The sequence below is a fragment of the Balaenoptera physalus genome (genome assembly GCF_965194825.1).
Source record: "Balaenoptera physalus genome assembly, chromosome: 16".
NCBI lineage: Eukaryota > Metazoa > Chordata > Mammalia > Artiodactyla > Balaenopteridae > Balaenoptera > Balaenoptera physalus.
In genome coordinates this window covers 64,354,048-64,381,374 of record NC_138898.1, presented here as the reverse complement: position 1 = coordinate 64,381,374, position 27,327 = coordinate 64,354,048, and the positions used below count along the sequence as shown (strand labels likewise).

The 27,327-nt window shown below is 46.4% G+C and overlaps 1 protein-coding gene across 16 annotated transcripts in view; it reads right to left on the bottom strand.

The window, feature by feature from the left end:
• SNX29 (sorting nexin 29) overlaps window positions 1–27,327 on the bottom strand; it is a 566,403-nt gene that overhangs the window by 290,602 nt on the left and 248,474 nt on the right. The window lies entirely within an intron of this gene.

Below are 27,327 nucleotides of genomic sequence, written 5' to 3'. Positions count from 1 at the left end.
CTTCAGCATTGCATCATTTTCACAGAAGTACAATAAATCAAATGATAAGCTGTATTTAAGAACAGCAATAACTGTCCTAGAGCCAGATGCACAGGAGTGTGGGGAACGATCTTGTAGCTACTTTCCATTTCAGGGGAAAGCGGACAATGCTTTGGCAAATATAAGAGCCTACACTTGCATCTTTTATACTGGTCAAATTTCTTTTTCTCCAACAAAAAAGTTTTCCAGGAGATAGCGCCTGCCTAGAGCCTGAAGTGAAATGGTAAAAGGGCTCAGATTACATTTAGAACCAAGGAAGCTTCTGGAAAAACTCTAAAACCAATGCACAATGACAATGCAAAGACATCTTCATGAGATACTGACTCTCAGGTCAGCACAAGAATTAGCACAGTATTTTAAGGAACCTCCATACCCTTTTCCATAGTGGCTGCACCAATTTACATTCCCACCAACAGTGGAGGAGGGTTCCCTTTTCTCCACACCCTCTCCAGAATTTATTGTTTGTAGACTTTTTAATGATGGCCATTTTGACTGGTGTGAGGTGATACCTCATTGTAGTTTTGATTTGCATTTCTCTAATAATTAGTGATATTGAGCATCTTTTCACATGCCTGTTGACCATCTATATGTCTTCTTCAGAGAAGTGTCTATTTAGGTCTTCTGCCCATTTATTGATTGGGTTGTTTTTTTTTTTTATATTAAGCTGTATGAGCGAAAAACAGAGTTACATATACCCAGAGAAAATTTTAATTTGAAAAGATACATGCACCCCCATGTTCATAGCAGCATGATTTACAATTGCCAAAACATGGAAGCAACCTAAGTGTCCATTGACAGATGAATGGGTAAAGAAGATGTGGTACATATACACAATGGAATACTACTCAGCCATAAAAAAGAATGAAATAATACCATTTGCAGCAATGTGGATGGACCTAGACATTATCATACTAAGTAAAGTAAATCAGACAAAGACAAATACCATATGATATCACTTAAGTATGGAATCTAAAAAAGTGATACAAATGAACTTATTTACAAAACAGAAATAGACTCACAGACAAAGAAAACCAATTTATGGTTACCAAAGGGGAAAGGAGGGGAGGGATAAATTGGGAATTTGGGATTAACAGATACACACTACTTCATATAAAATAGGTAAACAACAAGGACCTACTGTATAGCACAAGGAACTGTAATAACCTATAATGGAAAAGAAACTGAAAAAAAATATATATATATGTATAACTGAATCACTTTGCTGTACACTTGAAGCTAACACAACATTGTAAATCAACTATACTTCAATAAAAAAAAAAAAAAAAAAAGAATTAGCACAGTAGATGCCCATGGGCATTGTTTCTACTATCAGGTATATACCCACATATGCTCACTTTGTAGAGAAGAGTAAAAAGATAAAAACTGGGAAAGAGCCAGATAATTCCAAGATAAGTAGGAGAAGGAGAGCAGTGGAGAACTCCTGCACGAGCAGTTAAGAAGGCCCAGTAGTGTGACTATGGATTCACCCCACGTCTGAAAACAAGCATCAGGGATGCAGATGCAGATGTCTGTGTGTCCTGAGATGAGACTCCTGGATGCCCCATCAAGTGTGTTGAGATGGCAGTGAGGCAGAACAGGAAGCTAAGGTGAGCCCCCCAGCGACTGGGATTCGAGAGACACGGGCTCTGGTCAGGCACTGAGGGAGAAGTCAACATGGGGAAAAGCTGAGCAAAAATGGGACTCACTGCTGGGCCTGAACTGACCAGTGGCTCCACCTTCAGCCCTTCACAGAGCCTCCATCAGGCCACAGCTGGTCAGGGCCCCGGAGGTAGCAAGGCCCCTGAGTGACGATACAGAACATACTGGAATAAAACCCTAAGTGGTTTCCACCCCAGCAGTGACTATAGCTCCAGCCACTACTGCAAGGAGTGACCCAGTAACAATCTGTTAAAGTTGACAGACTGAACATGTTAATTTACATTCACAACCTCTCAAAATCTCATTAAAATACCAATTAAAAATAATTCCTTCTAAAGGCACCACCTTTAAAGAAAAAGAGAATGAGAGAGAAAACAACACAACAAAATCTTAGAAGCTGAGAAGAAGGTAGGTAACTGGTGAGGAACCTGACAGACCTGAGAAAATTTCATTCTCAGCTACAAGTGGGCAACTGCAAAACACAATCTGATTAAAATGAAAAACTTGCATAAACTGCTAACATGGGACACTTCTAGGAGCAGGAGTGAACACCAGCTAAAAGCCCAAAGAAGGGATAAAAGTCTGCCTTAAGAAGTAACTAGCAGAAGACTAGGGGTTTATTCTCCAGAAAAGGTTAAAAAAAAACCCAAAAAAAACAGTAGCTGTGCCTGAGTTGAAGGTAGGGGTATCTTACTGAAAACAGAGGTAAAAATAATGCACACTGAACTTTTGAAGTTTTCCCATACTTCTTCCCTCCCCACTCCCAGAGTAGCAGGCAGCAGGCATATACCTCTAAGCAAGGGAACAGAAAGTAATTTCCTAGGAATCTACCAGCCAAAGAGGAAAGGGCTCAATGTGGGAGGCTTTCTGGGAAAATGGCACAGCCCCTCACCCCACCAAGAAATGATCTTAGATAGTTTTTAGTCAGTGTTTTAGTACCCCACTCTTACATCTGAGAAGACAGCCAGAAATCACCTTACATTTGAGGCAAGCATCTAAGATGAAAGACAGGGACCAGAATAAACAAATAGAGAAATCAACACATAGGAAAGAAAAATTATTAAGTGAGAAGAACACTTCAAAAGCAAACTACCGGTAATACTCCCAGAGAGAGAGGAGAAGGTGCAGTTGAGAAACGGGAAGAGGGAGACACTTGAAAAGAACACACAGAATGTATAAAAGCCCTTTGGAAAGCAAAACTATGACAGCAAAAATGGAATACCACGTATAAGGGACAGACAGTAAAGAAATTTCTAGAGAATAGAGCCAGAGGATGACAAAATGGAGAACAAAAAAGGAAATCAAGAATTACCAAATGAGAAGAGCTCAAGAAAGAAAAAATAACACAGAGAGGAGGAGGAAGTCAAAGATATAAATCAAGAAATGTCCCAGAACCATCAGACATGAGTGTTGAAGCTGAAGAGCTCTACTGAGGATAAGCTTGATGATAAGCGATGCTCACATGCTCACAGTGAAATTCCACAACACGGGAGACAAAGAGGAGAGGGTACAAACTCCTGGAGTGGAAGCAGAATTTTTACAAAGGATAAAAAAAAAATCAGAAATGGCATAGGATTTCTGAACAGCATCACTGTAAGCTAGAAAACAATGAATCTTCAATGTCCTGAGTGGAATTATTTCCAACCTGGAATGATCTACAAAGCCAAACCATGTGAGAAGCAGGTAAAGGCATTTACAGACATGCAACCTCTCAAAAATTTTACCTCCCACCCAAAGAAGAGAAGAAATCTAGGAAGAGGAAGACAGAGATGCCAAGATATAGGAGATCCAACACAAAAGTGAGTTTGAGAAAATTCTTAATGATAACCAAAGTGGGAAGAACCTGCAGGCCATCATGGATAAATGGATAAACAAAGTGTGGTATGCCCATACAACGGGTTACTATTCAGCATTAAAAAGGAATGAAGTACTGACACACGCCACAACATGGATGAACCTTGAAAACGTGATGTTATGTGAAAAAAGCCACACACGAAAGGCCTCATACTGCATGATTCCATGAAATGTCCAGAGCGGTATTGATTTCCAAGGGCTGGGAGGAAGGAGTGATGGGGAGTGATTGCTAATGAGTATCAGGTTTCTTTCTGGGGTGATAAAAAATGTTCTGGAAATAGAAAATGATGGTTGCACAACCCTGTGAATATACCAAAACCACTGAACTGTGCACTTTAAAGAGGTGAACTGTATAGTATATGAATTATATCTCAATAAAGGAGGAGTGAATTGGAGAGTACAGGCCCACAGAGTAGTCAGGCTTCTTCCAGCTACAGGTCAGAGGACCCCAGGAGAGACTGCCTCAGGATGACACTGATGACTCAAGTGTTTGAAAACATTGAGATTTATATAACTGAGGGAAAATTTGAAGTCAAATTAGTGATAAGTATGCAGAATACCAACAAAACTTAAAAAACAAAAACAGATAATTATTAACTTCAAAGAAATTTACAAGTTGTCTAAAAATACTAATCATGTATCTCATGGCTCAACTGTGGAGAGCATTTTCAGAGTCATAATAATGTAATCGTGGATCATGGATCGAACCAAAATGATTACATGGCTGTGCTAGATTATATGACAGCTGGAGGGTGTGTGTGTGTATATGTCTGTCTGTGTGTGTACACAGTTCAAGGGCGTGGAGGATCAGAGAATGCTACCCTTCATCTTCCACAATGAGAAATCAATAAACACCTACAACTAAAAAATCAACAAGTGGCAATAGACACACATTATTCAGAGATATCAAGGTAACTACTAAAATTATCAGTTAAAAAAAGTCTGAAGCAGTTGCTTGTGAGGAGTGGGAAACGGGGGAAGATGGTGGCTAGAAGTATCAGGTCTTTTACCACAAGGCTATGTACAAAAGCTCAATTTTTTAAAAAACTAGACTCAATTTTTATTTGGTGAAATAAAAATTTTTTTTAATTTTTAAATAAAAAGCTGAGGGGCTTCCCTGGTGGCGCAGTGGTTGAGAGTCTGCCTGCCAATGCAGGGGACACGGGTTCGAGCCCTGGTCTGGGAGGATCCCACATGCCACGGAGCAGCTAGGCCCGTGAGCCACAACTACTGAGCCTGCGGTTCTGGAGCCTGTGCTCCGCAATGGGAGAGGCCACGACAGTGAGAGGCCCGCGCACTGCGATGAGGAGTGGCCCCTGCTCACCGCAACTGGAGAAAGCCCTCGCACAGAAACGAAGACCCAACACAGCCAAAAATAAATATAAAATAAATAAATTAATTAAAGAAACGTTTAAAAATAAAAAAATAAAAATATACAAAAAATAAAAAGCTGAAAGGCTGAAAGCATTTCCTCTAAGATCAGGAATAAGATAAAGATGCCCACTCTTGCCACTTTTATTCAGCACAGTGTTGGAAGTCCTAGCCACGGCAATCAGACAAGAAAAAGAAATAAAAGGAATCTAAATTGGAAAGGAAGAAGTAAAACTGGCACTGTTTGCTGATGACATGATACTATACATAGAAAATCCTGAAGATACCACCAAAAAAACGACTAGAGCGCATTAATGAACTCAGTAAAGTTACAGGATATAAAAATAATATTCAGAAATCTGTTGCATTTCTTTACATTAATAATGAACTATAAAGAAAGACAAATTTAAAAAACAATCCCATTTACCATCACATCAAAAAGAATAAAATGCCTAGAAATAAATCTAACCAAGGAGGTAAAAGACCTGTACTCAGAAAACTATAAGACACTGATGAAAGAAACTGAAGACAACACAAACAGACAGAAAGATACACTGTGTTCATGGATTGAAAAAATTAGTATTGTTAAAATGACCATAATACCCAAGGCAATCTAAAGATTCAATGCAATCCCTATCAAAATACCAATGGCATTTTTCACAGAACTAGAATACTTCTAAAATTTGTATGGAAATACAAAAGACCCCATTTAACCAAAACAATCTGGAGAAAGAACAGAGCTGGAGGCATCACACTCCTTGATTTCAGACAAGACTACAAAGCTACAGCAATCAAAACAGTACAGTACTGGCATAAAAACAGGCATATAGATCAATGGAAGAGAAGAGAGAGCCCAGAAATAAACCCACGCACTTTTGGTCAATTAATCTACAACAAAGGAGGCAAGAATATATAATGGGGAAAAGACAGTCTTTTCAATTACTGGTACTGGGAAAACTGGACAGATACATGTAGAAGAATGAAATCAGAACATTTCTCACACCATATACAAAAATAAATTCAAAATGAATTAAAGAACTAAATGTAAGACCAGAAACTATAAAACTCCTAAAAGCAAACATAGGCAGAACACTGTTTGACATAAATTGCAGTGGTATTTTTTTTGGATCTGTCTCCTAAGGCAAAGGAAACAAAAGCAAAAATAAGCAAATGGGACCTAATTAAACTTAAAAGCTTTTGCACAGCAGAGGAAACCATAAACAACAGCAAAAAAGACAACCTACTGAATAGGAGAAAATATTTGCAAATAATATAACCAACAGGGGGCTAATATCCAAAATATAAAAACAGCTCATACAACTCAATACCAAACAACAACAACAACCCGACTTTAAAATGGTCAGAAGATCTGAATAGACATTTTTCAAAAAGAGATATACAGATGGCAAACAGGCACACGAAAAGATGTTCAACGCTCCTAATCATCATTGAAATGCAAATCAAAACCACAATGCAGCATCACCTCACACCTATCAAAATGGCTATCATCAAGAGACCACAAATAACAAATGCTGGCAAGAATACATATTGCTGCAGCCTCTGTGAAAAACAGTATGAAGGTTCCTCAAAAAACTAAAAATAGAACTACCGGGCTTCCCTGGTGGCGCAGTGGTTGAGAGTCTGCCTGCCAATGCAGGGGACACGGGTTCGAGCCCTGGTCTGGGAAGATCCCACATGCCGCGGAGCAACTGGGCCCGTGAGCCACAACTACTGAGCCTGCGCGTCTGGAGCCTGTGCTCCGCAACAAGAGAGGCCGCGATAGTGAGAGGCCTGTGCACCGCGATGAAGAGTGGCCCCCGCTCGCCGCAACTAGAGAAAGCCCTCGCACAGAAACGAAGACCCAACACAGCTAAAAATAAATAAATAAATTTATTCAAAAAAAAAAAAAAAAAAAAAGGGCTCCTCTGAGGACTTCAGGTTTAAAAAAAAAAAAAAAAATAGAACTACCATATGATCCAGCAATTCCATTCCTGGGTATTTATCTGAAGAAAATGAAAACACTAATTTGAAAAGATACAAACACCCCAGTGTTCATAGGAGCATTATTTACAATTGCCAAGATATGGAAGCAACCTAAGTGTCCATCAACAGATGAGTGGATAAAGATGTATCTCTATAGCTTATAGATTAATATTAGGAAAGTGAGGGGAGCCATCTCATTGGTTAGACACTCCCCGCCTCTCTACTGGCAAGGTGAGCTGTGGCGAGGCACCAGAAGTCAGCTGTCCCTTTAGCTGAAGTTTGTACAAGCACCACCATCTGATTTGTGTATTTTTCAAGTCAAGAAGATTTCATCTGCCTCGGGAGCAAGAGAACATTCAGGCGTTCAAGGAAGACAGCATAATAAAAGTGTGAGTAACGCCAAGTCATTTGAGAGCCAAAAATGGCAGCTCACAGCACCATCTCACACACTCTGCACATCCTCCAGTAAACCAATCAACTTGGAGAGGACCAACTGTGATTGAATTCTGCAGGTCAAATCTGAACACCCGATACAAACATTTGTGATTGATCACACTTCAAGTCTGTTGTTGTTGTTTTAAGATACCTATTTCCTGAGAGTGATCTATTAGTCTTGGAACAGAAAGACAGACAATTTAACAGCCCAGGAGGCAACTCTATTCGTGTCCAAAATAGCTCACTCTGAATTCCAGAGTACAAGACTATGCCATCTTAAACCTAAAATTGTTTCATTAACAATCTCGGTCCATATGTTGAGTTACTTTGACAGTGTTCAGAACTTGACCTTCTGCCCTGCTCAAGCACTGCACGAAGAGGGCAGCTGCTGGTCCCCAACAGGACAGAAAGAAACTTTCACCCACATGGTTAGATATTTCAACCGTGGATAAGAAACTTCAGCTGTATAGTAGCCACCCCCCACCTTATCTGCAATTTTACTTCCCACGGTTTCAGTTACCTGCGGTCAACCGTGGTCCAAAAATATTAAATGGAAAATTCCAGAAATAAATAACTTGTAAGTTTTAAATCATGCACCATTCTGAGTAGCATGGTGAAACCTTGCGCTACCCTGCTCTGTCCTGCCCAGGACGTGACTCACCTCTTTGGGCAGAGTATCCAATGCTGTATATATGACCTGCCCATTAGTACAGGAAAAAAACAGTACATATGGGATGTGGTACTATGGGCAGTTTCAGGCATCCCCTGGGCTCTTGGAAAGTATGCCGGGAGGATGGGCGGGGAGGGGACTGTGTTGAAAAGACCAAAACATAAACACAGGTCCAAAAGCAAAACGGGGTAAGGGCTGTATTTAATTTGCTAAACGAAATTTGAAAGCTACATCCATACACAATGGGTTCTCATATAAATAAAACAATGATATTGCTTCATCTTACACAGCACTTTGGAGCCTCCATATAGAACTCAGTCTGGCCAGCTGAGGTTTGTGCCAAAGGTGAAGCTATCTACATTGTCTGTCTAGCACAGAATGCCCCATAACCCAAGCAACCTAGTGAATATCCACATTATTCACAGGAACATCTACACTTTATTCACTTGCACATACTCTGAGTAGTCAGCAGTTTTCTCCGGTATTTCCTTGATGGCATAATTATCGAAGTTAGATGCCAAATGGAAAAAATTTGGCAAAAATAATAAGCCTTCTCTCTTTAAATCCAAATAGACACTGAAACTGTGTTTGGTAGAAGCACAAAGACACTGACTTTAAATCAGAACTATTTTTCATGTTCCAGAAGAGCTGTGGGTTTGTTAGCACCAATAGCAGGTTTAAATGAAACTTAGGGAACATGACACCGTTTTTCACCTCCTTGCTGCCTGCCGAGGCGTCTGTGATAAGTCACCTGAAATAAGCAGACACTATGCTGGTCTCACTAGCAGGCAAAGCACCAGAGAACACATGGGGGGTTTTGCCTAAATTATTTTAAGCAAAACTTCAGATACCATGGAGAGCAGCATGGCAAACAGTACGATAAGGTTACTGTTCTGCTTTCAATTTGAACAAGCTTAGCCTGACCCGGATGCAAACAGTATGAGATGCTGGTGGTAAGGATAAAGAACCTTTATAAAGAGGATGAAGAACGATTTAAAATTCAGAGATGGTTCCCTTGAACATTCTAATGCACAAAAGGAGGTGTGCCGGGTCCTATAACAGGGGGCTGGGTTTGGTGTGATGGGAATCTGGGACACGTGCAGGTTCCAAAGGAGAACAGTTCCTCCTGGGTAAGGTGACCGTGATCCTTACAAAACAGCAGGTGCGCACACTTGTTCCAGCAAAGGAAACAGTCTTCATGATAACAGCATCTACCGTCCTCCAAGCACTCGTTGAGGCAGGGGGAGAGCACAGTGAATGAGACAGCGTGAGCTCTGCAATCAGATACCAGGTGCAAAGTCTGGCTCCACCACTCACCAGTGAGTGACCTTGGGCAAGTGTTTCATCCTTTCACTCAACAACTGGCTACTTAAGATTCATTACATGCCAGGCACTAGACACTAGATACTTAATACAGGGATGTATGGGGGCGGGGAGGGGGGTGGTGGGGAATGCCAGTATGAAGCTTACACTCTAGTGGGAGGAGTCAGAAAATATCTCTTTAATATGTCAGGCTGTAAGAAGTGCTTTGGGAGGGTTAAAGCATGGTGGTGGAGAAATACTAATTATATAAAGTACAAGGAAAGGCCTCACCATGGAGGTACCATCTGAGCATAGACCAGAATAAAGTGGGGGAGTGAGCCATGCAAAGCCCTGGGCGGGGAGAGCAATCCTGGGAATGGCAAGTGCAAAGGCCCTGAGGTAGGCACAGGCCTAATGTGTTCCAGGAACAGTAGGAAGGCCAGTGTGGCTTAAGGATAATGCATGAGGAAGAGATCGACAGGAAATGAGACCACGGAGGAGATGGCAGGGGTTTGCAGGCTATGGTATTTTATTCTGAGCAAAACAGGAAGCCCCTGGAAGACTCTGAACAAAAGGTGGTATGATCAGACTTATTTTTTTTTTGAAGATCATTCTATTGGCTCTATGAAGGGGCAAGTGTGGAAGCTGGGAGGGGAGGTGTAGTGGCTGGGGACGTACCCAGCTCAGGTCTCCCTTCAAGGGAGAACTCACTGCTCTACCAGTAGCAAGGAGTGCAGTTAGCTGACAACCGCCAGCTGCAGCCCCTTCCAGATGCGCTGCTCCTCCAGGGCAGCCCCAGCCAGTGGCTGAGCACAGAGCGGTACCTCGGGGCAATGTGGGGCCCCTCTAATGAGCAATCCTTGCACAGAGCTCCCCACCAAGGTGGGTGGGCAAAACTGTGTTAAATCTGCATCCAAATCTGAGGCTCTCCCTGCCCGATGCCGCCTGTCCCCTTTATATTTCACAGGCATTATCCCCCAGGGCACCTCCTGTGCCCCTAACTTTGTAGCAGCATCTTCTTCCGAGAGAATCCAGGGCACGGAGCTGGTTAGGGCGCTATGGCAGTGGTCCAGGCAGGGGGCGATGATGCTGGCCTGGACCATGGGGACAGCAACGGGTGTGACAAGCAGTAGAAGAGGTCGAGAAAGAAAAGCCAGATTTGATGTGGGGTTGGGTGAAGACAGGAGTCAATGTAACACCAAGATTTTTGGCCTCAGGAACCTGCAGGATGGAACCATCATCTGACTGAGCCGGGGAGACTGGAGAAAGAGCAGGGCGAGTGACCACCAGGAGTTTGGTTTTCAGACAAGCTAGGTTTGATACAACCATGTCTAAGAGGTAATATCAAAAATGCAGCACGTGAGTCTAGAGTTTAGGGGAGAGGTCAGGGTTGGAGACACAAAATTAGGAGACAAGAGCATCAGGATAAGAACCATAGAATTAGGTGAGACCACCCTACCTTTGAAAGCTGAGTTTCCTCCTGTTGTAAAATAGTCACAGTAATAGCCCCAACCCCAAAGAACCACAGGATGAAACACCACAATGCAGGCGAAGCACTCAGCACCGTGTGCAGCCAGGAGTACAGATGTTGTTACTGCTGGGGTCACCCTTCTACCGTGCTTCTGCCTCGCCAGGCACACTGCTGAGCACATTATTATATTATGTGTTGTTCTCACAATAAACGTGCACGGTAGATATTATTAACCCAGGAAAATGAGTTTCCAAGGCGTTAAGGGGCTAGCCCAAGGTCAGACAGGTACCAAAGGGGAGGTTCAGGACGAAACCCAAGCCCGTGTTCCTTCCCCCACAGCACGCTCCCGCCCCAGCCCCGTCAGCAGCTGAGTAACTAAGGGAGACTCGTTCACTCTCTGCTTCAGACCTTCGTCCAGCAGGCATTCGTGAGGTCCAAAAGCTAAGGAGAGGTTGAGGGGTTTCTCCCCCCGCCCCAAGGTTACAACGCAGACAGAGGGACCCCAACACTGCCACCAGCCCCTGCACGGCTCCAGCGTCACAGAACCAGGTGTCACCAGGGCAGCAAGTTTCCGGCATCTCTCAGAAGAGCTTCTGGCAGGGCTTTCTGAGTTATCGCTGAACATGTTCAGGCTTTCTAGGGATGGGGCGACCAATGAACTTTGGCTGCTAGTCAGCTAATTTCGACCTTGGGGAAGGGAGTCCCCCAAAACTGAGAAATCTTGATTCAACCTAGAGTCTCCCATGAGAAGCCAGGCCATAGTACTTGGGAAAGAAGGTGGTGAAACAGACAAGAGATCGTGGCATGGAAAAGGAATGGCCGCTCCCAACTGGAACAGGAAAAGGTTCCACCTCCCTGCCATGGTCTCAGGCTGCAGCACAGACAGAACATCTACAGGCAGCAATAAAGGGGAAAAGCTACTGTTTACGGAGCCCGATGAGCCGATGATTCATATCATCTCATATCCGGCTCGAAATACCACTGTGCGGTATTTTCCACCGCAACGATGAGGAAATGGAGGCGTGGGTTCTTTTACAACACTGTACTACAAACCCCAGTCGGCCTGATTTCAAAGCCCCATGCTCTCCCCAGCTCACCACACTGCCTCCCTACCTCTTGAGCCTACTGGCCACTGTGTCACCAATTTCCACCTGTGACAGACTTCGCAGGCCACATGCTGAAACCTCAGAGGAAACCTACTTCCCTACATGCATCAAACACACACACACACACAAACATACACATGCTTACATTTTTGGTTGCTGGCTCACAGGTAACTATAAATTTCAAACTCTCCAGAAAGCTGAAACCTGATTCTCCAATAACTTGATATACACTCAGTCACCTCACAGATAGATGATTCTCTGGTTAAAATCAGGGGACACGTGATAGCCAAGCTATGAAAATGTTACCCAACAATGTCTTAGCACGTGACATCCACACCAACAACATCTATCCAAGGGGTGCACACTCGTCTGTATCCCTCAAGAACAGGACCAGGAACCATGGGATCGAGAGGGATACTGTTTTTCTAACAGACAAAGAATTATATACATGATCAGAAGTACAGAAGTGTGGACAGAGACACAAGTGCATCCCTGGATTCAAACCTTAGCTCTGTCACTAAGCAGAGTGAGATCGTAGGCACATGACTTCAAGTCTCTGAGCCTCAGTTTCCTCATCTGTAAAAGGGGATAATAATACCTCTTGTGAGGATTAAACAAAAGAATACAAGCTACTTTATATTCTCGCTCCAAGCACTAAAGATATGACAATTTTTTAAAGGCAAATATAAAGTGAGAGCCTGCCTTCTTTTTCAAATCAGAAAGTCCTTTCATTAGAAGTTTCCATCTCCTCTAGGCCTTTCCAGAGAAATCTGCTCGCCTGTGTAGATGCCACATCTCTCTACCAAGGGATCATCTAAATATATAACACATGCACAGGGACAGCTGGGAATGGCTGGTGCATAAAACCAGAACTGTCATCACACCCTTCGCCAACCACATTTTCACCTGCTCATGTGATGCAGCCTAGCAGAGGCTCTGATGGAAACTTGAGAGATGTCTTTCTCCCCCTAAGTGAAAAGCAGTTTGAGAGTGAAAACCACTCTGTTGCTGGAATAAAACAAGCAGCTGGGCATGCCAGACAGAGCGATTTCTTGCCGTGATCTAAGTGGTGCAAAAGTGTTTGCTGAACAGAACTCTGGACCTGACCACGCTCTACAGACCCACGAGGGTCAGCTTGTCAGCAATGGGACAAGATGACATGGACGGCTTCAAATGTTGTTTACAAAACTGTTCATTCCAAAACAGATATATCTAGGTTCAAGAATTCCACTAGTAGCAGAAATGTGTGTAATGTGCTTCCATTTGGGCGGAAGGGAGAGGGGAGGGAGGGAGGAGGAAAGGCACGAGCTGGACATCTACTGGTGGTCTGAGCAAGGACACAGGGCCCACCTGAGCTATTAACCCTGGTCACCTGGGTGTGGAGAGCAGTGGATAACAATCAGTGTTTTCATTCTAAACCTCTGAATCATTTTATTGGGAACAACAAGCACGTGTGACTTCTGCAATTCATTCTTACAGCAGCAATGCCACATTTATCAGAGGCAGGAATTGTTCATCTGTAAGCCCTGGGTTTACGGGCATCAAACCTTCCTTAGGAAATCACTGTACAACCTGCCCTTAAGAAGAGGCTCTTGGAATTTCAAAAGCCCGCGTGGAAGATTTCTCTGAACTGCCTCGGTCCCTAGGACTCTGCACCATCCCACAGGCAAATGTGGTGCAGTTTAAAAAAAAGGAAATGTGTCAACAGAATGAGAAGGACACAACAGTGCAAAAGGCATAGAGCTTGACCTGGGTTCAAATGCCAGCTGGGCCCCTTTCTGCAAGGTCCTCAGCTGCCCTGAGCCCAGTCTCCTGCTTGGTAAAGAGGGGATAATCACACCCATCCTGCAGGGCAACAATGGAGGATTCCCAGAGAAAAGAGATGAAGCGGCTAGCAGAGGCCCGGTGCAGAAAACATGCTGCATACATGGCGATGGTGGTGGGAGCTGTCAGGTAATCAACAGAACATCAGATCGCGACCTTGACCGTCTACCCAGACTAGAAGCTCCTAAAAGGCAAACGCTCCATCCTGTTTCTCTGAACCCACAAAACATCCAGAATCCAATGAGGCATAAATCAGATTCTCGATAATTCCGGGCGGACAGACACCTCTTTGAGTCTGAATGTATCAACGTACCAAGAAAATCAGTCAGCAAAGATCTGCCACTCTTACTGGAGATGCCATCCAGCTGACAAGGCACGTTTAGCGTGGTTCTCGGAACTTGTGGTTATGTTTTCTCTTTGTTCCTTTCACAGGTTTATTTTCTCAAATTATAAAAGTAACACATGATCACTGCAGGAAAAATAATCCATTTTAATATTTTCATGCCCCTGTTGTACATACACCATACCACTGGGACATTAACAGGGTATAAATCCAACCTAGCCGACAAGTCACAGATAATCCATTACATTTCTAGACAGTTTGCACTCTCGCCAAGGTGTGTACCCACTCACTCTCTCACTTGGCCCGTGTAACTCTTCAGGAATTGGGCGACTGGCCAAGAGGAGAAGACAATAATAACGATAGTTAATACTTACTGGATGCTTCCCAAGCACTGGCACCACGGCAAGCACCGCACGTGCACGGGCACGCAGCATCCGCCTTTGCGTTCTGAGGCTGCTATCTGAACCAGTATGCTACAAACTCTGCCCAGGAGCTCCAGCGTGGGAGCTCGGGCCTGGCACAGACACACAGGAGTCAGGACTCCAGAGGCAGAGCCTGAGCCAGCCTCAGACAACTTGGGTTTGTTCTTCTCCAGGATGTTGGGGTTTTTTTCCCCCATGCGGTGCCACGTCCCAGAAAAAAAAAAAAACGCAGGAAACCTTGATATCGTGGATGTGACTACTTATTTTCTCTTCCCCATTTCATTATAAATTCAAAAGCAATACATGAGCGCAAGTTTGTGGTTTAAAAAAATTCAACCCAAGAGAACTGAAAATAAACAAAAAAACTTGTCTCCAAATGTTCAAAAGGCGGAAGGAAGCAGCCCTAGTGTCCAGGGCTGAATGAATGAATAAACACAGTGTGGTCTGTACATACAGCGAATAGTCATTTGGCCTTCAAAGGGCAGGAAATTCTGACCCATGCTACAACATGGAGGAACCCTGAGGACATTGTGCTATGTGAAGTAAGGCAGTCACAAAAGGGCAAACACCGTATGAATCCACTTATATGAAGTACCTGGATTAGTCAAATTCATAGAGACAGAAAGGAGAATGGTGGTTGCCAGGGGCTGAGGGGAGGGAGGAATGGGGAGTTACTGTTTAACGGAAGAGTTTCAGTTTCGTAAGATGGAAAGAGCTCTGGAGATGGATGGTGGTGATGGTTACACAGCAGTATGAATGTGCTTAACACCACCAAACTGTACATTTCAAAACAGATGGTCAATTATATGTTATATGTATTTTACCACAATTAAAAAAATGTTTTAAGCTTTTTTAAAGAATGAAGTGCTGATAGATGCCACACATGGATAAATCTTGAAAACGTTATACTAAGTAAAAGAACCCAGACGCAAAAGGACACATATAGTATTATTCCATTTATATGAAATGCCAGAATAGGGAAATCAATAGAAACAGAGAGTAATTTCTTAGTTGCCATAGGCTGGGGAAAAGGGGCTGGGGAGTGACTGCTAACAGGTACAGGGTTTCTTTTCAGGGCAATGAAAACGGAGCGATAAAGCAGTGACGGCTGCACAACTTGATGAATACACTAAAAAACAATGAATTGTGCACTTAAAACAGGCGAATCGTATGGTATACAAATAATATCTCAATAAAAAATTGAAATACCTAAGTACAGAGCATAGAAAGTCCAGGGCATCCTTTACCAAGGCTCACCCTCCTTCCCCCAATCCCATTGCTCCCACTATTGTCACAGGATTATTCTTCCAGGCTGTATAGTTTCCTGTGTATTTATATATACAGATACACATACTGGTGTACTCTTCCAGGTTTTGATCTTCATAAACCATAAGTGGCACACATGGCATAGCTACCTTTCCCTCCACAACCAGCGCTGACAACTGCACCCCATGGCACAGACAGACCAGTCTCATTCTTTACCGCCGCTGCATGTCTGGAAGGAACCATGATCTATTTCACCCATCTTTTATTGATCCCGATTCAAATAATGCCACATCCGCAGTCTCATACCCATCTTCTTGCTCACGCGTGTAAAGCTTTCTTCGCATTGAATTCCTCAAAATGGAGCTGCTGGGTCGAGGGGTGTGCAGTTTAAATTTTGAGAGCTGACGAATTCTCCCCACCCCCCAGATTCCCACAGAGTGTCCTGTGACCCTGCACAATGACCTCACTTCCATGGGCCTCAACACCCTCAACACCCTGACAAAGTCACGTGGGGCTGGAGAAAGTGTGCAGAGAGCATGAGGCTGAAATGCACTGGGGTAAGTTCTCAGGTCTCCCGGGGCCTGGCAGGCTGCAGGGCATGGACAACGCACACCGTGAGGGCCACGGGCCTGGGCTCCGTGGGGCGCTTTACTCTGCCCACAGGGAACACCAGCAAGTACCTTGAGGACACTCACCCATCGGAAGCCCGACTGACAAAGCCAGTCAAGGAAAGCCTCACTGCAGAAGGCAAGGAAGAGGATTTCATCAAGAGGAGGGGTTAAGAAAAAAAAAGCTCACACAATTAATGCTGAAAATTCGAAAACTGTTCCTGCTCCAGGGACCCGCAAGAGAACAGTGTCCAGGGACGCCGAGAACACAGGCAGGAAAAGAAAAATCATCATCCCTGACACTCCAGGTCACGGGGAAGTCTAATGTTTCAAGGGGCGAAAAAAGATTGGTTTAGAAAGAAATCATGCTGAAAGCTCACACCTCATGAATTCAGGTCACAATGCAAAGGAAAAAGGGGTCATAGGGAAGCACAGGAGAAGTCCCGACATGGCAGCTGCCTCCTAAGGGGACAGAAGAGAAGACGACGAAAAGCGGAGACTCGTGGAGAGGAGCAAAGGTCAGAGGGCCTCATGCGCGGGGCCGGGGGAGGAAGGCTGCTGACGTGGGGACTCAGGGCAGGGGGCACGTGGGCGCAGCAGTGACCCCGGCAGAGGGGTCCACTAGGTCGGCGTGGCTCTAAGGGTGACCTGTAGGCCACCCTCATCAGAATCGCTTGGAGAGAGATGGGATGCGAGTAGGAAGTTGTTCAAAGGCAGGTTCCTGGGCCCCCACTCCCAGAAATTAATTCAATGGGTCTGAGGGAAGGGCCAGGAATCTGCATTTTTAGTAACTTCCAGGGTGATTTCAATGCACACACTAAGTGTGAGAACCAGAGCATTAAGGCAATGAGAAAATGTCTTACAGACAGAGACTAGGAGACGGGAGAACCATCACATCCAGGGTTTCTCTTCCAGGGCTGGCCCCGATCCCACTCCTCAGTGCTCCCCTGCCGGGGGAGGGAAGGCAGACACACCCTCAGCACTCCCCACAGCCAGCACAGTTAGGGCTTGACACGGCTGCAGGGGTGGGCAGAAAGAGGGAGGGTCCCACACCAGCCAGCAAGCCCACCAGCGAGACCACGCTGCCTCCTGCCAAAGACGGGGCTGAAGGACACAGCGGCCTGGCCCACTGAGCCCTCTGCGTTCTGACACCTGGAAGCTGAGGGTGTTTCTTTCCCGCGTGAGAAAGAGACCTTGACGTATTTGGAACAACACGATGATAAACGACAAACCAGAGGCCATTTCGAAAAGCTCACAGAGATGTTCTGCAGCTCTGACAACTTCCCAGAAAACCTTAATTATGTCTAAGAACCCAAAGCAAGAAAGAGTCTGGAAGAAGCAGAGGACAGAAGAGAGAGGGGAGGAGGAATCTGGGGAAGGAACTGGAACATTCCAGGCCGGAGGGCTGAATCCACCCCTCTGTCTCTGCGCTGATGGGATGTCTCTTGTCTGCTCAAGGCAGTCTCTTTGCACTTGACTATTACAGTCAGCTAATGACACAAGACAGAGGTCCCCCTGCTACTGAGATTCAAGGAAATTTCCCAAGGGAGGCTGGAAGTCCTTGAGGGTGTCTGATTGTATATTAGATTAAGAAATAACCACTCTTTCCACACTTGGCACCTCTGACTGAGGAGACATCAAATTCAGGAACCAACTCCCAAACCTTTACAAGTCCCGTGAGACATGGGCAGATGGAAAGTATTTCTTCCTCTAAGCTAATAGGGTGGAGAGACAGAGAAAATGTTAAGTAATAAGAAATATATATAGGTCTCTGACCTGGTTCCTGACACCGGGCTCCTAAAACCCTTGTAAACTCCTGAGTGATAAGGCGCTAGGAGCATCTTTTATTATAATATTTGGTCTTTGATCCTGGTTCCTGACACAAAGCTCCTAAATCCCTTGGAATTTCCTGGGTGAGAGAAGTGTCTTTTGTTCTAAGGAGGTGATGCTTGGGGCGAGGGCTCCTGGATGGGAGCCGGTCACCAAAAAGATGCACATCTGGAGCTAAATGGGGAGGTCAATGGTCACACCTGCCTCTCCCACCATGATCCCTGGCAGACTTTAAGTCCCACGTACTCAGGAACTATGTAAGTCAGACAGGAGCACAGTACCTGGCACACAGCAAGTGCTTCATGAAAAACTGTTGAATGAATGTTGACGGTCCTCTCTTTTAAAAAAGAGTCTCACTGTACATCCCTGCCATTCACTGCCACGTTTCCTCGCTCTCATCTGCAGCCAACCTCCTTGAGAGAGCTGTGTACACCTGCTGTTCCCAACGCCTCTTCTCCTATTCTGTCTTCAACGCTCTTGCTCTTGTAAATGTCACCCTAAATGCTCACCACGAGATGGTCCCAAAGGTCACCTGCCCCCGTGTTGTTTGGCCACCAGCAGCACCTGGCACAGCTGCTCACCTCTCCTTCAAGCAGGCTCTCCGTTTGGCTTCCAGGACCCCACACTCCCTTGGTTTCCCCGCTTCCTCCCCAGGCGCTCCTTCTCCATCTCCTTTGCTGGTGCCTCCTCCTCTCCTGCATCCTCTTCCTGTGGGAGGTCCTGGGGCTCAGTCCTGGTCCATCTACACGTGCCCTCTCGGGGAGCTCTTCCAGTCTTGGGGCTTTAAATACCTTGATATGTCCACACCTTCCAAGTCTGTAGTAGCCCCGGCATCTCCTCTAAACTCTGCCTGTCTCCCTCCAGATGTCCACATGTTTCAGACTCAGCACATCCACACCGGAAATCCTGATCACCACACCCCCCGCCCTGACAAAGCCTGCTCTGCCCAAAGCCAAACTCGACCTAGTCCACAGCTTCCACCCCTGCCCCCTACACTAGCAGCCAAAGCAGTGCTTGAAAACGTTAAGTCAGTCTTTCTCAAAATCCTGCAGGGGCTTCTCATTTCACACAGAAAAAACATAACCTCCTCACCGCAGTTCACAGGGCCCTGCAGGATCTGACCTTCTGGAAGCTTCTGTGACTTCACCTGCTCCTACTCCCCCCCTCACTGCCTGCTTGATGGTCCTGAGACACGCCGGGCACACTCCCTCCCCAGGCTGTCACGGGGCCATCCCCTCTGCCTGGAACATTCTCCTGCCTGATGGCCACTGCTCCCCTCCTTCAAGTCTGTGCTCAAACGTCACCTTCTCAGTGAAGCCCACCCTCACGTGTGGGAAGCCATCACCTCCTGAGCCCCCTCAGCCTGCTCTGTTCTTACTCTTCTTGCACAGCTACCATCACCTTCCAACCGGCCACACGTTACGTATCACACTTGGTGACTGTCATCCACCTCCCCCTAGCTGGAACATAACTCCACAAGGGCAGGAATCTTTATCTGCTCTGGTCGCCCAAATGCCCAGAAGGGTGTCCAGCCCACGACAGGCACTTAATGAATATTTATTAAAATAACGAATGAATGACGAATGAATGACTACATGCAGGCGAGTGCCCAGTTACCAGAGGGTTACGACCCAGATGACTGTGTCTCTCCACCTTTTTCTCTCTCATCTCGAGATCTGCCTGGCACATGGTAGGGGGTTAGAGGACTTCTGCTGAGTGAGCAAAAATAACCAGTCCTTTGGGATCGCCGGGCCCCCAGAGATGACCCAGAGACCCGAACACCACCAGCTTCTCCATCTGGGCCTGAACACTCCTCCACCCCAACCCGCACTCCTCCCACCCAACCGGAACACTCCTCCCCGACTCCGATCCTGAGCTGGCAGGCAGATCACGGAGAAGATGGCTTGGGACGAGGAGGAAGATTCGTTAAACTGGTGCTCAAATGGATCTGCCGAGCAATCAGACAGCTGCTCCCTCACTGTGGGCGCCGCGCCACTTGGAGAGGCAGCTGGTGGCCCACTGAGGCTCCGCGTGGCTGGGCGCCCAGAGCCCCTCGAGGGGCTGCTGCCTCTTAGGGGTATGACCCGAGGAGGGGAGCTTCCCTGTGATGCCTCGGGGCTGAGGCGAGCTGCCAGCCACAGCAGGAGGCAGGTGTGGGGAGGGCACCCTTCACGGAAAGAGTGAGACACAAAGGCACCCGTGGGACCAGGAAATGAGCACCTGTCCACAGAGAGTTAATGATCAGAAATAACAGGCTGATGGTCAGATTACTGTTGTTTCAGCCAGCCCTGACTGAGCACGTACTATGATCTGAGCCCGGCACACAACCTCACTGAATTCTATCATCAATGCTATGAAGCACATATATTTCGGAGCTACAAGAACTGAATTCCCACCAGGTCAAGAAGCCAGTTGGGGAGAGAGGGGCTATGGGAGGGGGAGTCGCCAGGTGGGGAGCCTGGCAGCTTTGGGTTTTCCAGCTATAAGCTGGGGAGGGAGTTCACGTGCTTTTGTACCAGGGAGAGGGGTAAGGTTTCCTTTAAATCTGTCACTTTGAGGTTTGAAGATGTGGCTTTGTGAACAGTCTTGTCATTCACTTTGCTTCCCAAAATCTTTATGGACTGGGGGAAACCTGGTAAGGGCAGGAGAAGAGATTATTTGTCACAATGAGTAGGGCCTGGGCTGCAATTTTCTTTCAGATTAATGGCTTCTGCATCATAAAGTTTAGGTCATTAAAAACCCTAAATAGCGTCCATTGAGGATCGATAATAGTAAGAGCCAAAATAACTATATTTACTGAGTTCTTACCTCAGTTCTAAGTGTCTGCCACACATTATCTCATTTATTTATTTTTTTTACTGAAGTATAGTTTATTTACAGTGTCTCGGGTTACAGCAAACTGATTCAGTTATATATACATACATACAAATATATGACGTATATATATTCTTTTTCAGATTCTTTTCCATTATAGGTTATTACAAGACATTAAATATAGTTCCCTGTGCTATACAGGAGGACCTTGTTGTTTATCTATTTTGTATATAGTAGTGTCTATCTGTTAATCCCAAATTCCCAATTTATCCCTCCCCCCTTTCACCTTTGGTAACCATAAGTTTGTTTTCTATGTCTGTGAGTCTGTTTCTGTTTTGTAAATAAGTTCGTCAGTATTTTTTTTTAGATTCCACATATAAGTGATATCATATGATATTTGTCTTTCTCTGTCTGACTTACTTCACTTAGTATGATAATCTCTAGGTCCATCCGTGTTGCTGCAAATGGCATTATTTAATTCTTTTTTATGGCTGAGTAATATTCCATTGTATATACGTATATACTACATCTTTATCCATTCACCTGTGACACTTAGGTGGTGAGACTGCAACACTTAGGTTGCTTCCATATCTTGGCTATTGTAAACAGCGCTGCTATGAACATTGGGGTGCATGTATCTTTTCGAATTACAGTTTTCATCTTTTCTGGGTATATGTCCAGGAGTGGGATTGCTGGGTCATACGGTAGTTCTATTTTTAGTTTTTTAAGGAACCTCCATACTGTTCTCCACAGTGGCTGCACCATTCACATTCTCACCAACAATGTAGAAGGGTTCCCTTTCACCACGCCCTCTCCAGCATTTATTATTTGTAGACTCTTTGATGATGGCCATTCTGACTGGTGTGAGGTAGTACCTCATTGTAGTTTTGATTTGCATTTCTCTATTAATTAGCGATGTTGAGAACACATCATCTCACTTAAACCTGAGAAAAGCTCTATGAAACAGGAACTAATATTGCCCCCACTTCACAGATGGGCAAACTGAGGCAAAGGTAGTTTACTTGAGGTCAGGAAGCTAGTAAGTGGCAAAGCCAAGACTCCACCCCAGGCAGTCTGACTTCTGACTGTGCTCCTGGCCACGCATAACCATAACGACAGCCTGTGGCCCAAAGGGCAGGGCCCTGGAGGCCAGAAAGGGACTCTCAGGGAGCTCTGAGAAGGAGCAGCGGGCAGCCCTTTGTTGTGTCATTTTCCCAGCACCCCACAGTCTCCGTAAGTAACGGCAGTCTCCTGGGTCAGTGGTCTGCACCCCAGCCCCACGCTGGCTGTGAGCGACCCTGACTCCTCTTGGAAGAGAGCCAAACCACTGGCAGTACCCCTGGATGCCCACAGGGCTCTTTCTGAAAATCCCTGTTTGTCTTTCTGCACTGAGCTCAGATGTCACCTCCTCCAGGAAGCCTGCCCTGGGCCACCCTTACAACCCAGCTCTGTATGCCCTCCCCATCTCACACGTGCTGCAACTGGGTCAATTACCTCTCAGTGCTTCACCCATCTGTGCACAGAGCCGTCTGCTTTCCATCTCCGGCACAAAAGTGAGTGCGTAAAGAATGGACAGAAATAATAATCTTCCCAAAACACTACCCAAGGATGTGTGTCAGGCCCTGCGATGTTCCTTCAAGAGCCTGCACCCAGGGAAGCAGGTGAGCAGAGAGTGCATACACAGTACTCCCGGGGGACCTAGCCTGCAGGACAGGCGCCCCACCCACCCAATCCGACCCATGTGCACTTCAAGCTGGCTCTTGGCCAACTGACGTCTACTTTCATTCCTTCTGGAAACCCTCTTCTCTCTGCCAGGCTCTTCCAGCTTGACGACCAACTGGCCACCTGCCCAGCTCCCACCTGTGGCCCCCCGTCCTCGGGCTCTTCCTCAGGCACCTCGCCTCCCCAGACTGAGAAGTAAGCAAACCACTAGTCCGTCTCTCCGCGGGAGCAGGGCATGGGCCGCCCCCCCATTAACTCTTTCCGGTGCTCCATCAACCAGGCTTTCTCTCGTTTCTGGGCCTTTGCACACGCTCTTCCACTTACCTGGAACCTTCTCCCTCCTTGAGTCCATCGTGTCCTTCCAGGGCTGTTTTTCCCTGCAGGAAGCCTTTCCGGCCCACTCCTGCCACAGCCCCAAGAGAGGGCTCCCACTGGGGCTCCCCAAGCCCGCTCACCTCACACTCCACTGAGACTGCATCCTGACTGCTTGGTTTGCCTTCCCCACCCCCCGCCAGCTCCATGGGAGGGACCCTCCTGTATCCCAGGGCCCAGCACAGGGCACGTGCCCAGCAGGTGGTTAATCAGTATTTGAGAGACTTCCCTGGTGGCTCAGCGGTTAAGGATCCACCTGCCTTTTCCCTGGTGGCGCAGTGGTTGAGAATCTGCCTGCCAATGCAGGGGACGCGGGTTCGAGCCCTGGTCTGGGAAGATCCCACATGCCGCAGAGCAACTAGGCCCGTGAGCCACAACTACTGAGCCTGCACGTCTGGAGCTTGTGCTCCGCAACAAGAGAGGCTGCGACAGTGAGAGGCCCGCACACCGCAATGAAGAGTGGCCCCCGCTCGCCGCAACTAGAGAAAGCCCTCGCACAGAAACGAAGACCCAACACAGCCAAAAAGAAAGAAAGAAAGAAAGAAAGAAGCTTTCATTAAAAAAAAAAAAAAAAAAAAAAAAGAATCCACCTGCCAATGCAGGGGACACGGGTTCGAGCCCTGGTCCAGGAAGATTCCTCATGCCACAGAGCAACTAAGCCCATGCACCACAACTACTGAGCCTGCGCTCTAGAGCCTGAGAGCCACAGCTACTGAAGCCCACGCACCTAGAGCCCATGCTCCGCAACAAGAGAAGCCACCGCAATGAGAAGCCCACGCACCACAAGGAAGAGTAGCCCCTGCTCGCTGCAACTAGAGAAAAGCCTGTGCACAGCAACGAAGACCCAACACAGCAAAAAATAAATAAATAAATTTATAATAAACAAATAAATAAATATTTGAGAAATGAAATGAATGAACAGTGAGCAAAGAAATGAATGGGGAAATGGGTGACAGGACAGCCCAGTACACAGATAGTTAATGGTCACCCAATAGTTTATACAGTGTTCACTATGCACCAGCAAGCAGTCTAAGAACTTTTACATATATTTCTCACCAAACTCAATAAGAACCCTATGATGTAGCCTCTGCCCCATTCTTCAGATGAGAAAAAATAGAAGCATAGGAAAATCAGAAAACTCACCTGAAGTCATACCACCGGAGGGTGGCTGAGTAAAGACTCAAACCCAGCAGGCTGATTCTAAATCCATCCCTTCAACTACATATTATCCTGCCAATGGCAGCCAGTTATACCAGTGGCCCCAGATGAACCACCCCTCCTGGTATCCCCGCCCCTATGCAGTCACTTCCCACGCCGGCCCTGACGTGGCCTGGAGACGTGCTCCAGCCAATGGGACATTAGCAAGTGTGGGACAAGTAGAGGCTTGACAAGCCTTGCACGTGGCCTTGTCCTTTGGAAATGCGCCCCCCAAACTCTGAGACCACTGGGGTGTGGACCAGGCTCGTGGAGAACACGGGAAGGAGAACTGGGCGGCCTCCGCCAACAGCCGGAACGGAGGCCCCGACACAGGGGCCTTAGCTGAGCCGGGGGGCAGCCTGCAGCCCTTCGAGGCAGTGAGCTGAGGCCTCAGACAACATGCCGCAGCACTGAGCCCTCCAGCTACGCCCTGGATGGGTTCCTGCCTCACAGAAAAGTGAGCAAATGCTACGGTCGTGGTTTTAAGTAACTGAGTTTTGAGCTGATTTGTGAAGCAAAACTAGATAACAGAAAGCAGTGCCTTCTGTGATGACTTTCACAGGCAGGATCAGGCCGACCCAGTGGGGAGCTTCTCAAGCACATACTCATTCATTCAACAAACATTCACAGAGCGCACTGTGCACTCGTCACCGCCGGGGCCCAGGATTCGGCAGAGAACGGAAGAGACAAAGCCCCTGCCCTCGAAGAGCCTCCATTCTCGTGCGGAGTCAGACGAGCCCACAGATAAATTCATTTTTATGCCAAGCAGTGGCAAGAAGTCCAGAGAAAAACAAAGCCATGTCAGGGGTGCTATTCTAGATAGGACGGCCTCTTGATCATGTGATATTTAAGTGGAGACCTGAAGGAAGAGGGGAAGTCATACAAAGATCTGGCAGGAAAACATTCCAGGCCACAGGGACAGCAAGAGCAAGGGCCCTGAGACTGAGTCACGCCAGAGAGGAAGGAGGGGAGGTGTCCAGGGCAGGATGGTGGTAGGAGGCAAAGAGGAAAAGGAGGGCAGGGCCAGACTGCGTGGGGCTCGGAGGGCCGTGCTCAGGGCCTGACTGCGTCCTCAGCATGAAGGGAAGCCTGAGAGACAGAGGCTAGGGAGTGACAGACTTGATGTCTCTTCTCAAATCATCACCCTGGCAGCAGAGAAGGGGCAGGCGTGGCCGCAGAGGAAGCAGAGAGACCAGCAAGGAGGCATACATATGATGATGACTTGGGCTAGGAGGTGGGAGGGCTGAGAGATGCTCCCCTTATCCTTGTTCCCATGGTAACCCCACACTGGTCAACAACACCCAGGGGCTGACCTGCCTTTCTCTGGGATAAAAATGTGGTTGATTGCCATTCTTGTACAACTTCGGGGTTGGCACAGGAAACACATGTGGCCGCCACACAGCTGGTTTTCTTTTTTTAAGACTCGCTCCAATAGCACCTCCTGAGCATGCCACATAAGGAACTCAACCTAAAGAAAAAGCAACCCTAGTCTGAAGACTGCTTGGAAATGGGACGTTTCAACCTTAATTGAGGCTGAAAATAAACTACACAACATTATAATGCCCTGCTGGATAACACCACTACCAAATGCAGGCCCCGCTGTGCGTTTCGTAAATGGAACATGGACCCAACGGCTCTCCGGGAGGAAACACTGCACCTGTGTCAATCACAGACCGCTGGTTCCTTTCTCATTACAAATCACTGTTCATTTCAGGCACTCATTTATTTGCTTCATGTGGAAGGGGAGCTGCTCTAAGTTGGAAGATATTTATTTTTACCCATAGAATCATTTTCAGGGAAAAGCAAAAGGAAACAGACTGTGCAGGCCATAGGAAAATTAAGTACAGGAAGAAAGACTAACGAAAGAATATAGTCTGATAAGAAAGAGTTCTATCAAAAAATGCAAGACACGGATTCCTGGTCCTATACATTTTATTTCCCACATCTCTCCTGGATCCTATGATCTTCTTTTAATTCCCATCGTCTCCACCCTAAGTGTCAACCACCACACCTGGCTGGATGACGGCTGAGCGGCCCACTGGTCACCCCACCCACTGGCCTCCGCTTCTTCAATTCTCTCTCCACAGTGTGGGGAATGTGATAAATTTAACATGCAGATCTGACCCTGTCAGTCTTCTATTCATGACTCTTCAAAGACTTTTCATTTTTCTTAGAATGAACATCAAACCCTTTCCTGGGAGCTATGGGGCCTGTGGTGCTCTGGGCCCCACGCCGTTCCCCTTGAGCTCCCAGCTCAACACACCAGCCTCTCCTCAGCCCCTCTGACCACTTCCCCTCCTTCTTCAGGCCGTAAACCTGGTGAGGAAAGGCAGACACCCTCCTCCTTTCAGATCTGAGCTCCCCCATCTCTTCCTTCAAGAAGCTGTCTCTGACCCATACAAACCCCCCCAACCCCCAGACCTGAGCAGATCCTCTGAAGCTGCTGCTTTGACAGTGACTGCTGGGCCTGGAGTCATTGTTCTCAGCACACCACAAATTGCCCCTTCTGTGCTGGTCATACATAAAGGCTACTCTTTGACTCTAGGACACAATTATTAATGATCAAGCTTAGCGCTGTTTTTGATCCAAAGACTTACCCCAGCTGTGACCCACCCAGAAAGGAGGAGGGATTATTAGCTGTAACTAATTACTATTACTTCTGCCTGCCCCCAGCATCCTCTCCCTTCCTCAGACCATCCAAAGTTCTATGTCAAAACTTCTGCAAGCTACATGTTGTTAGAGCCATCAAGAGATATGCCCATCTCTGAAATAAGGGTATCACCTTGTCTCACCAATAACTGAACTTATTTCAGTATTAATTCATATCAGTCCAAATTACAGACTCCAAGGAGAGGGTCCACGTATGTAGACACCCTCTGGGTCATCATTAGTGCTTTACAAGGAAAGTAATAACAAAATAAAAACCCAACAGCTAACATTTATGGCGTGCTTACTACATGCCAGGCACTGTGTTAGTTACCTTTTGTGGACTCTTTTAATCTATACAAAAACTCTACAAAGTAACCATTGTTAATACCC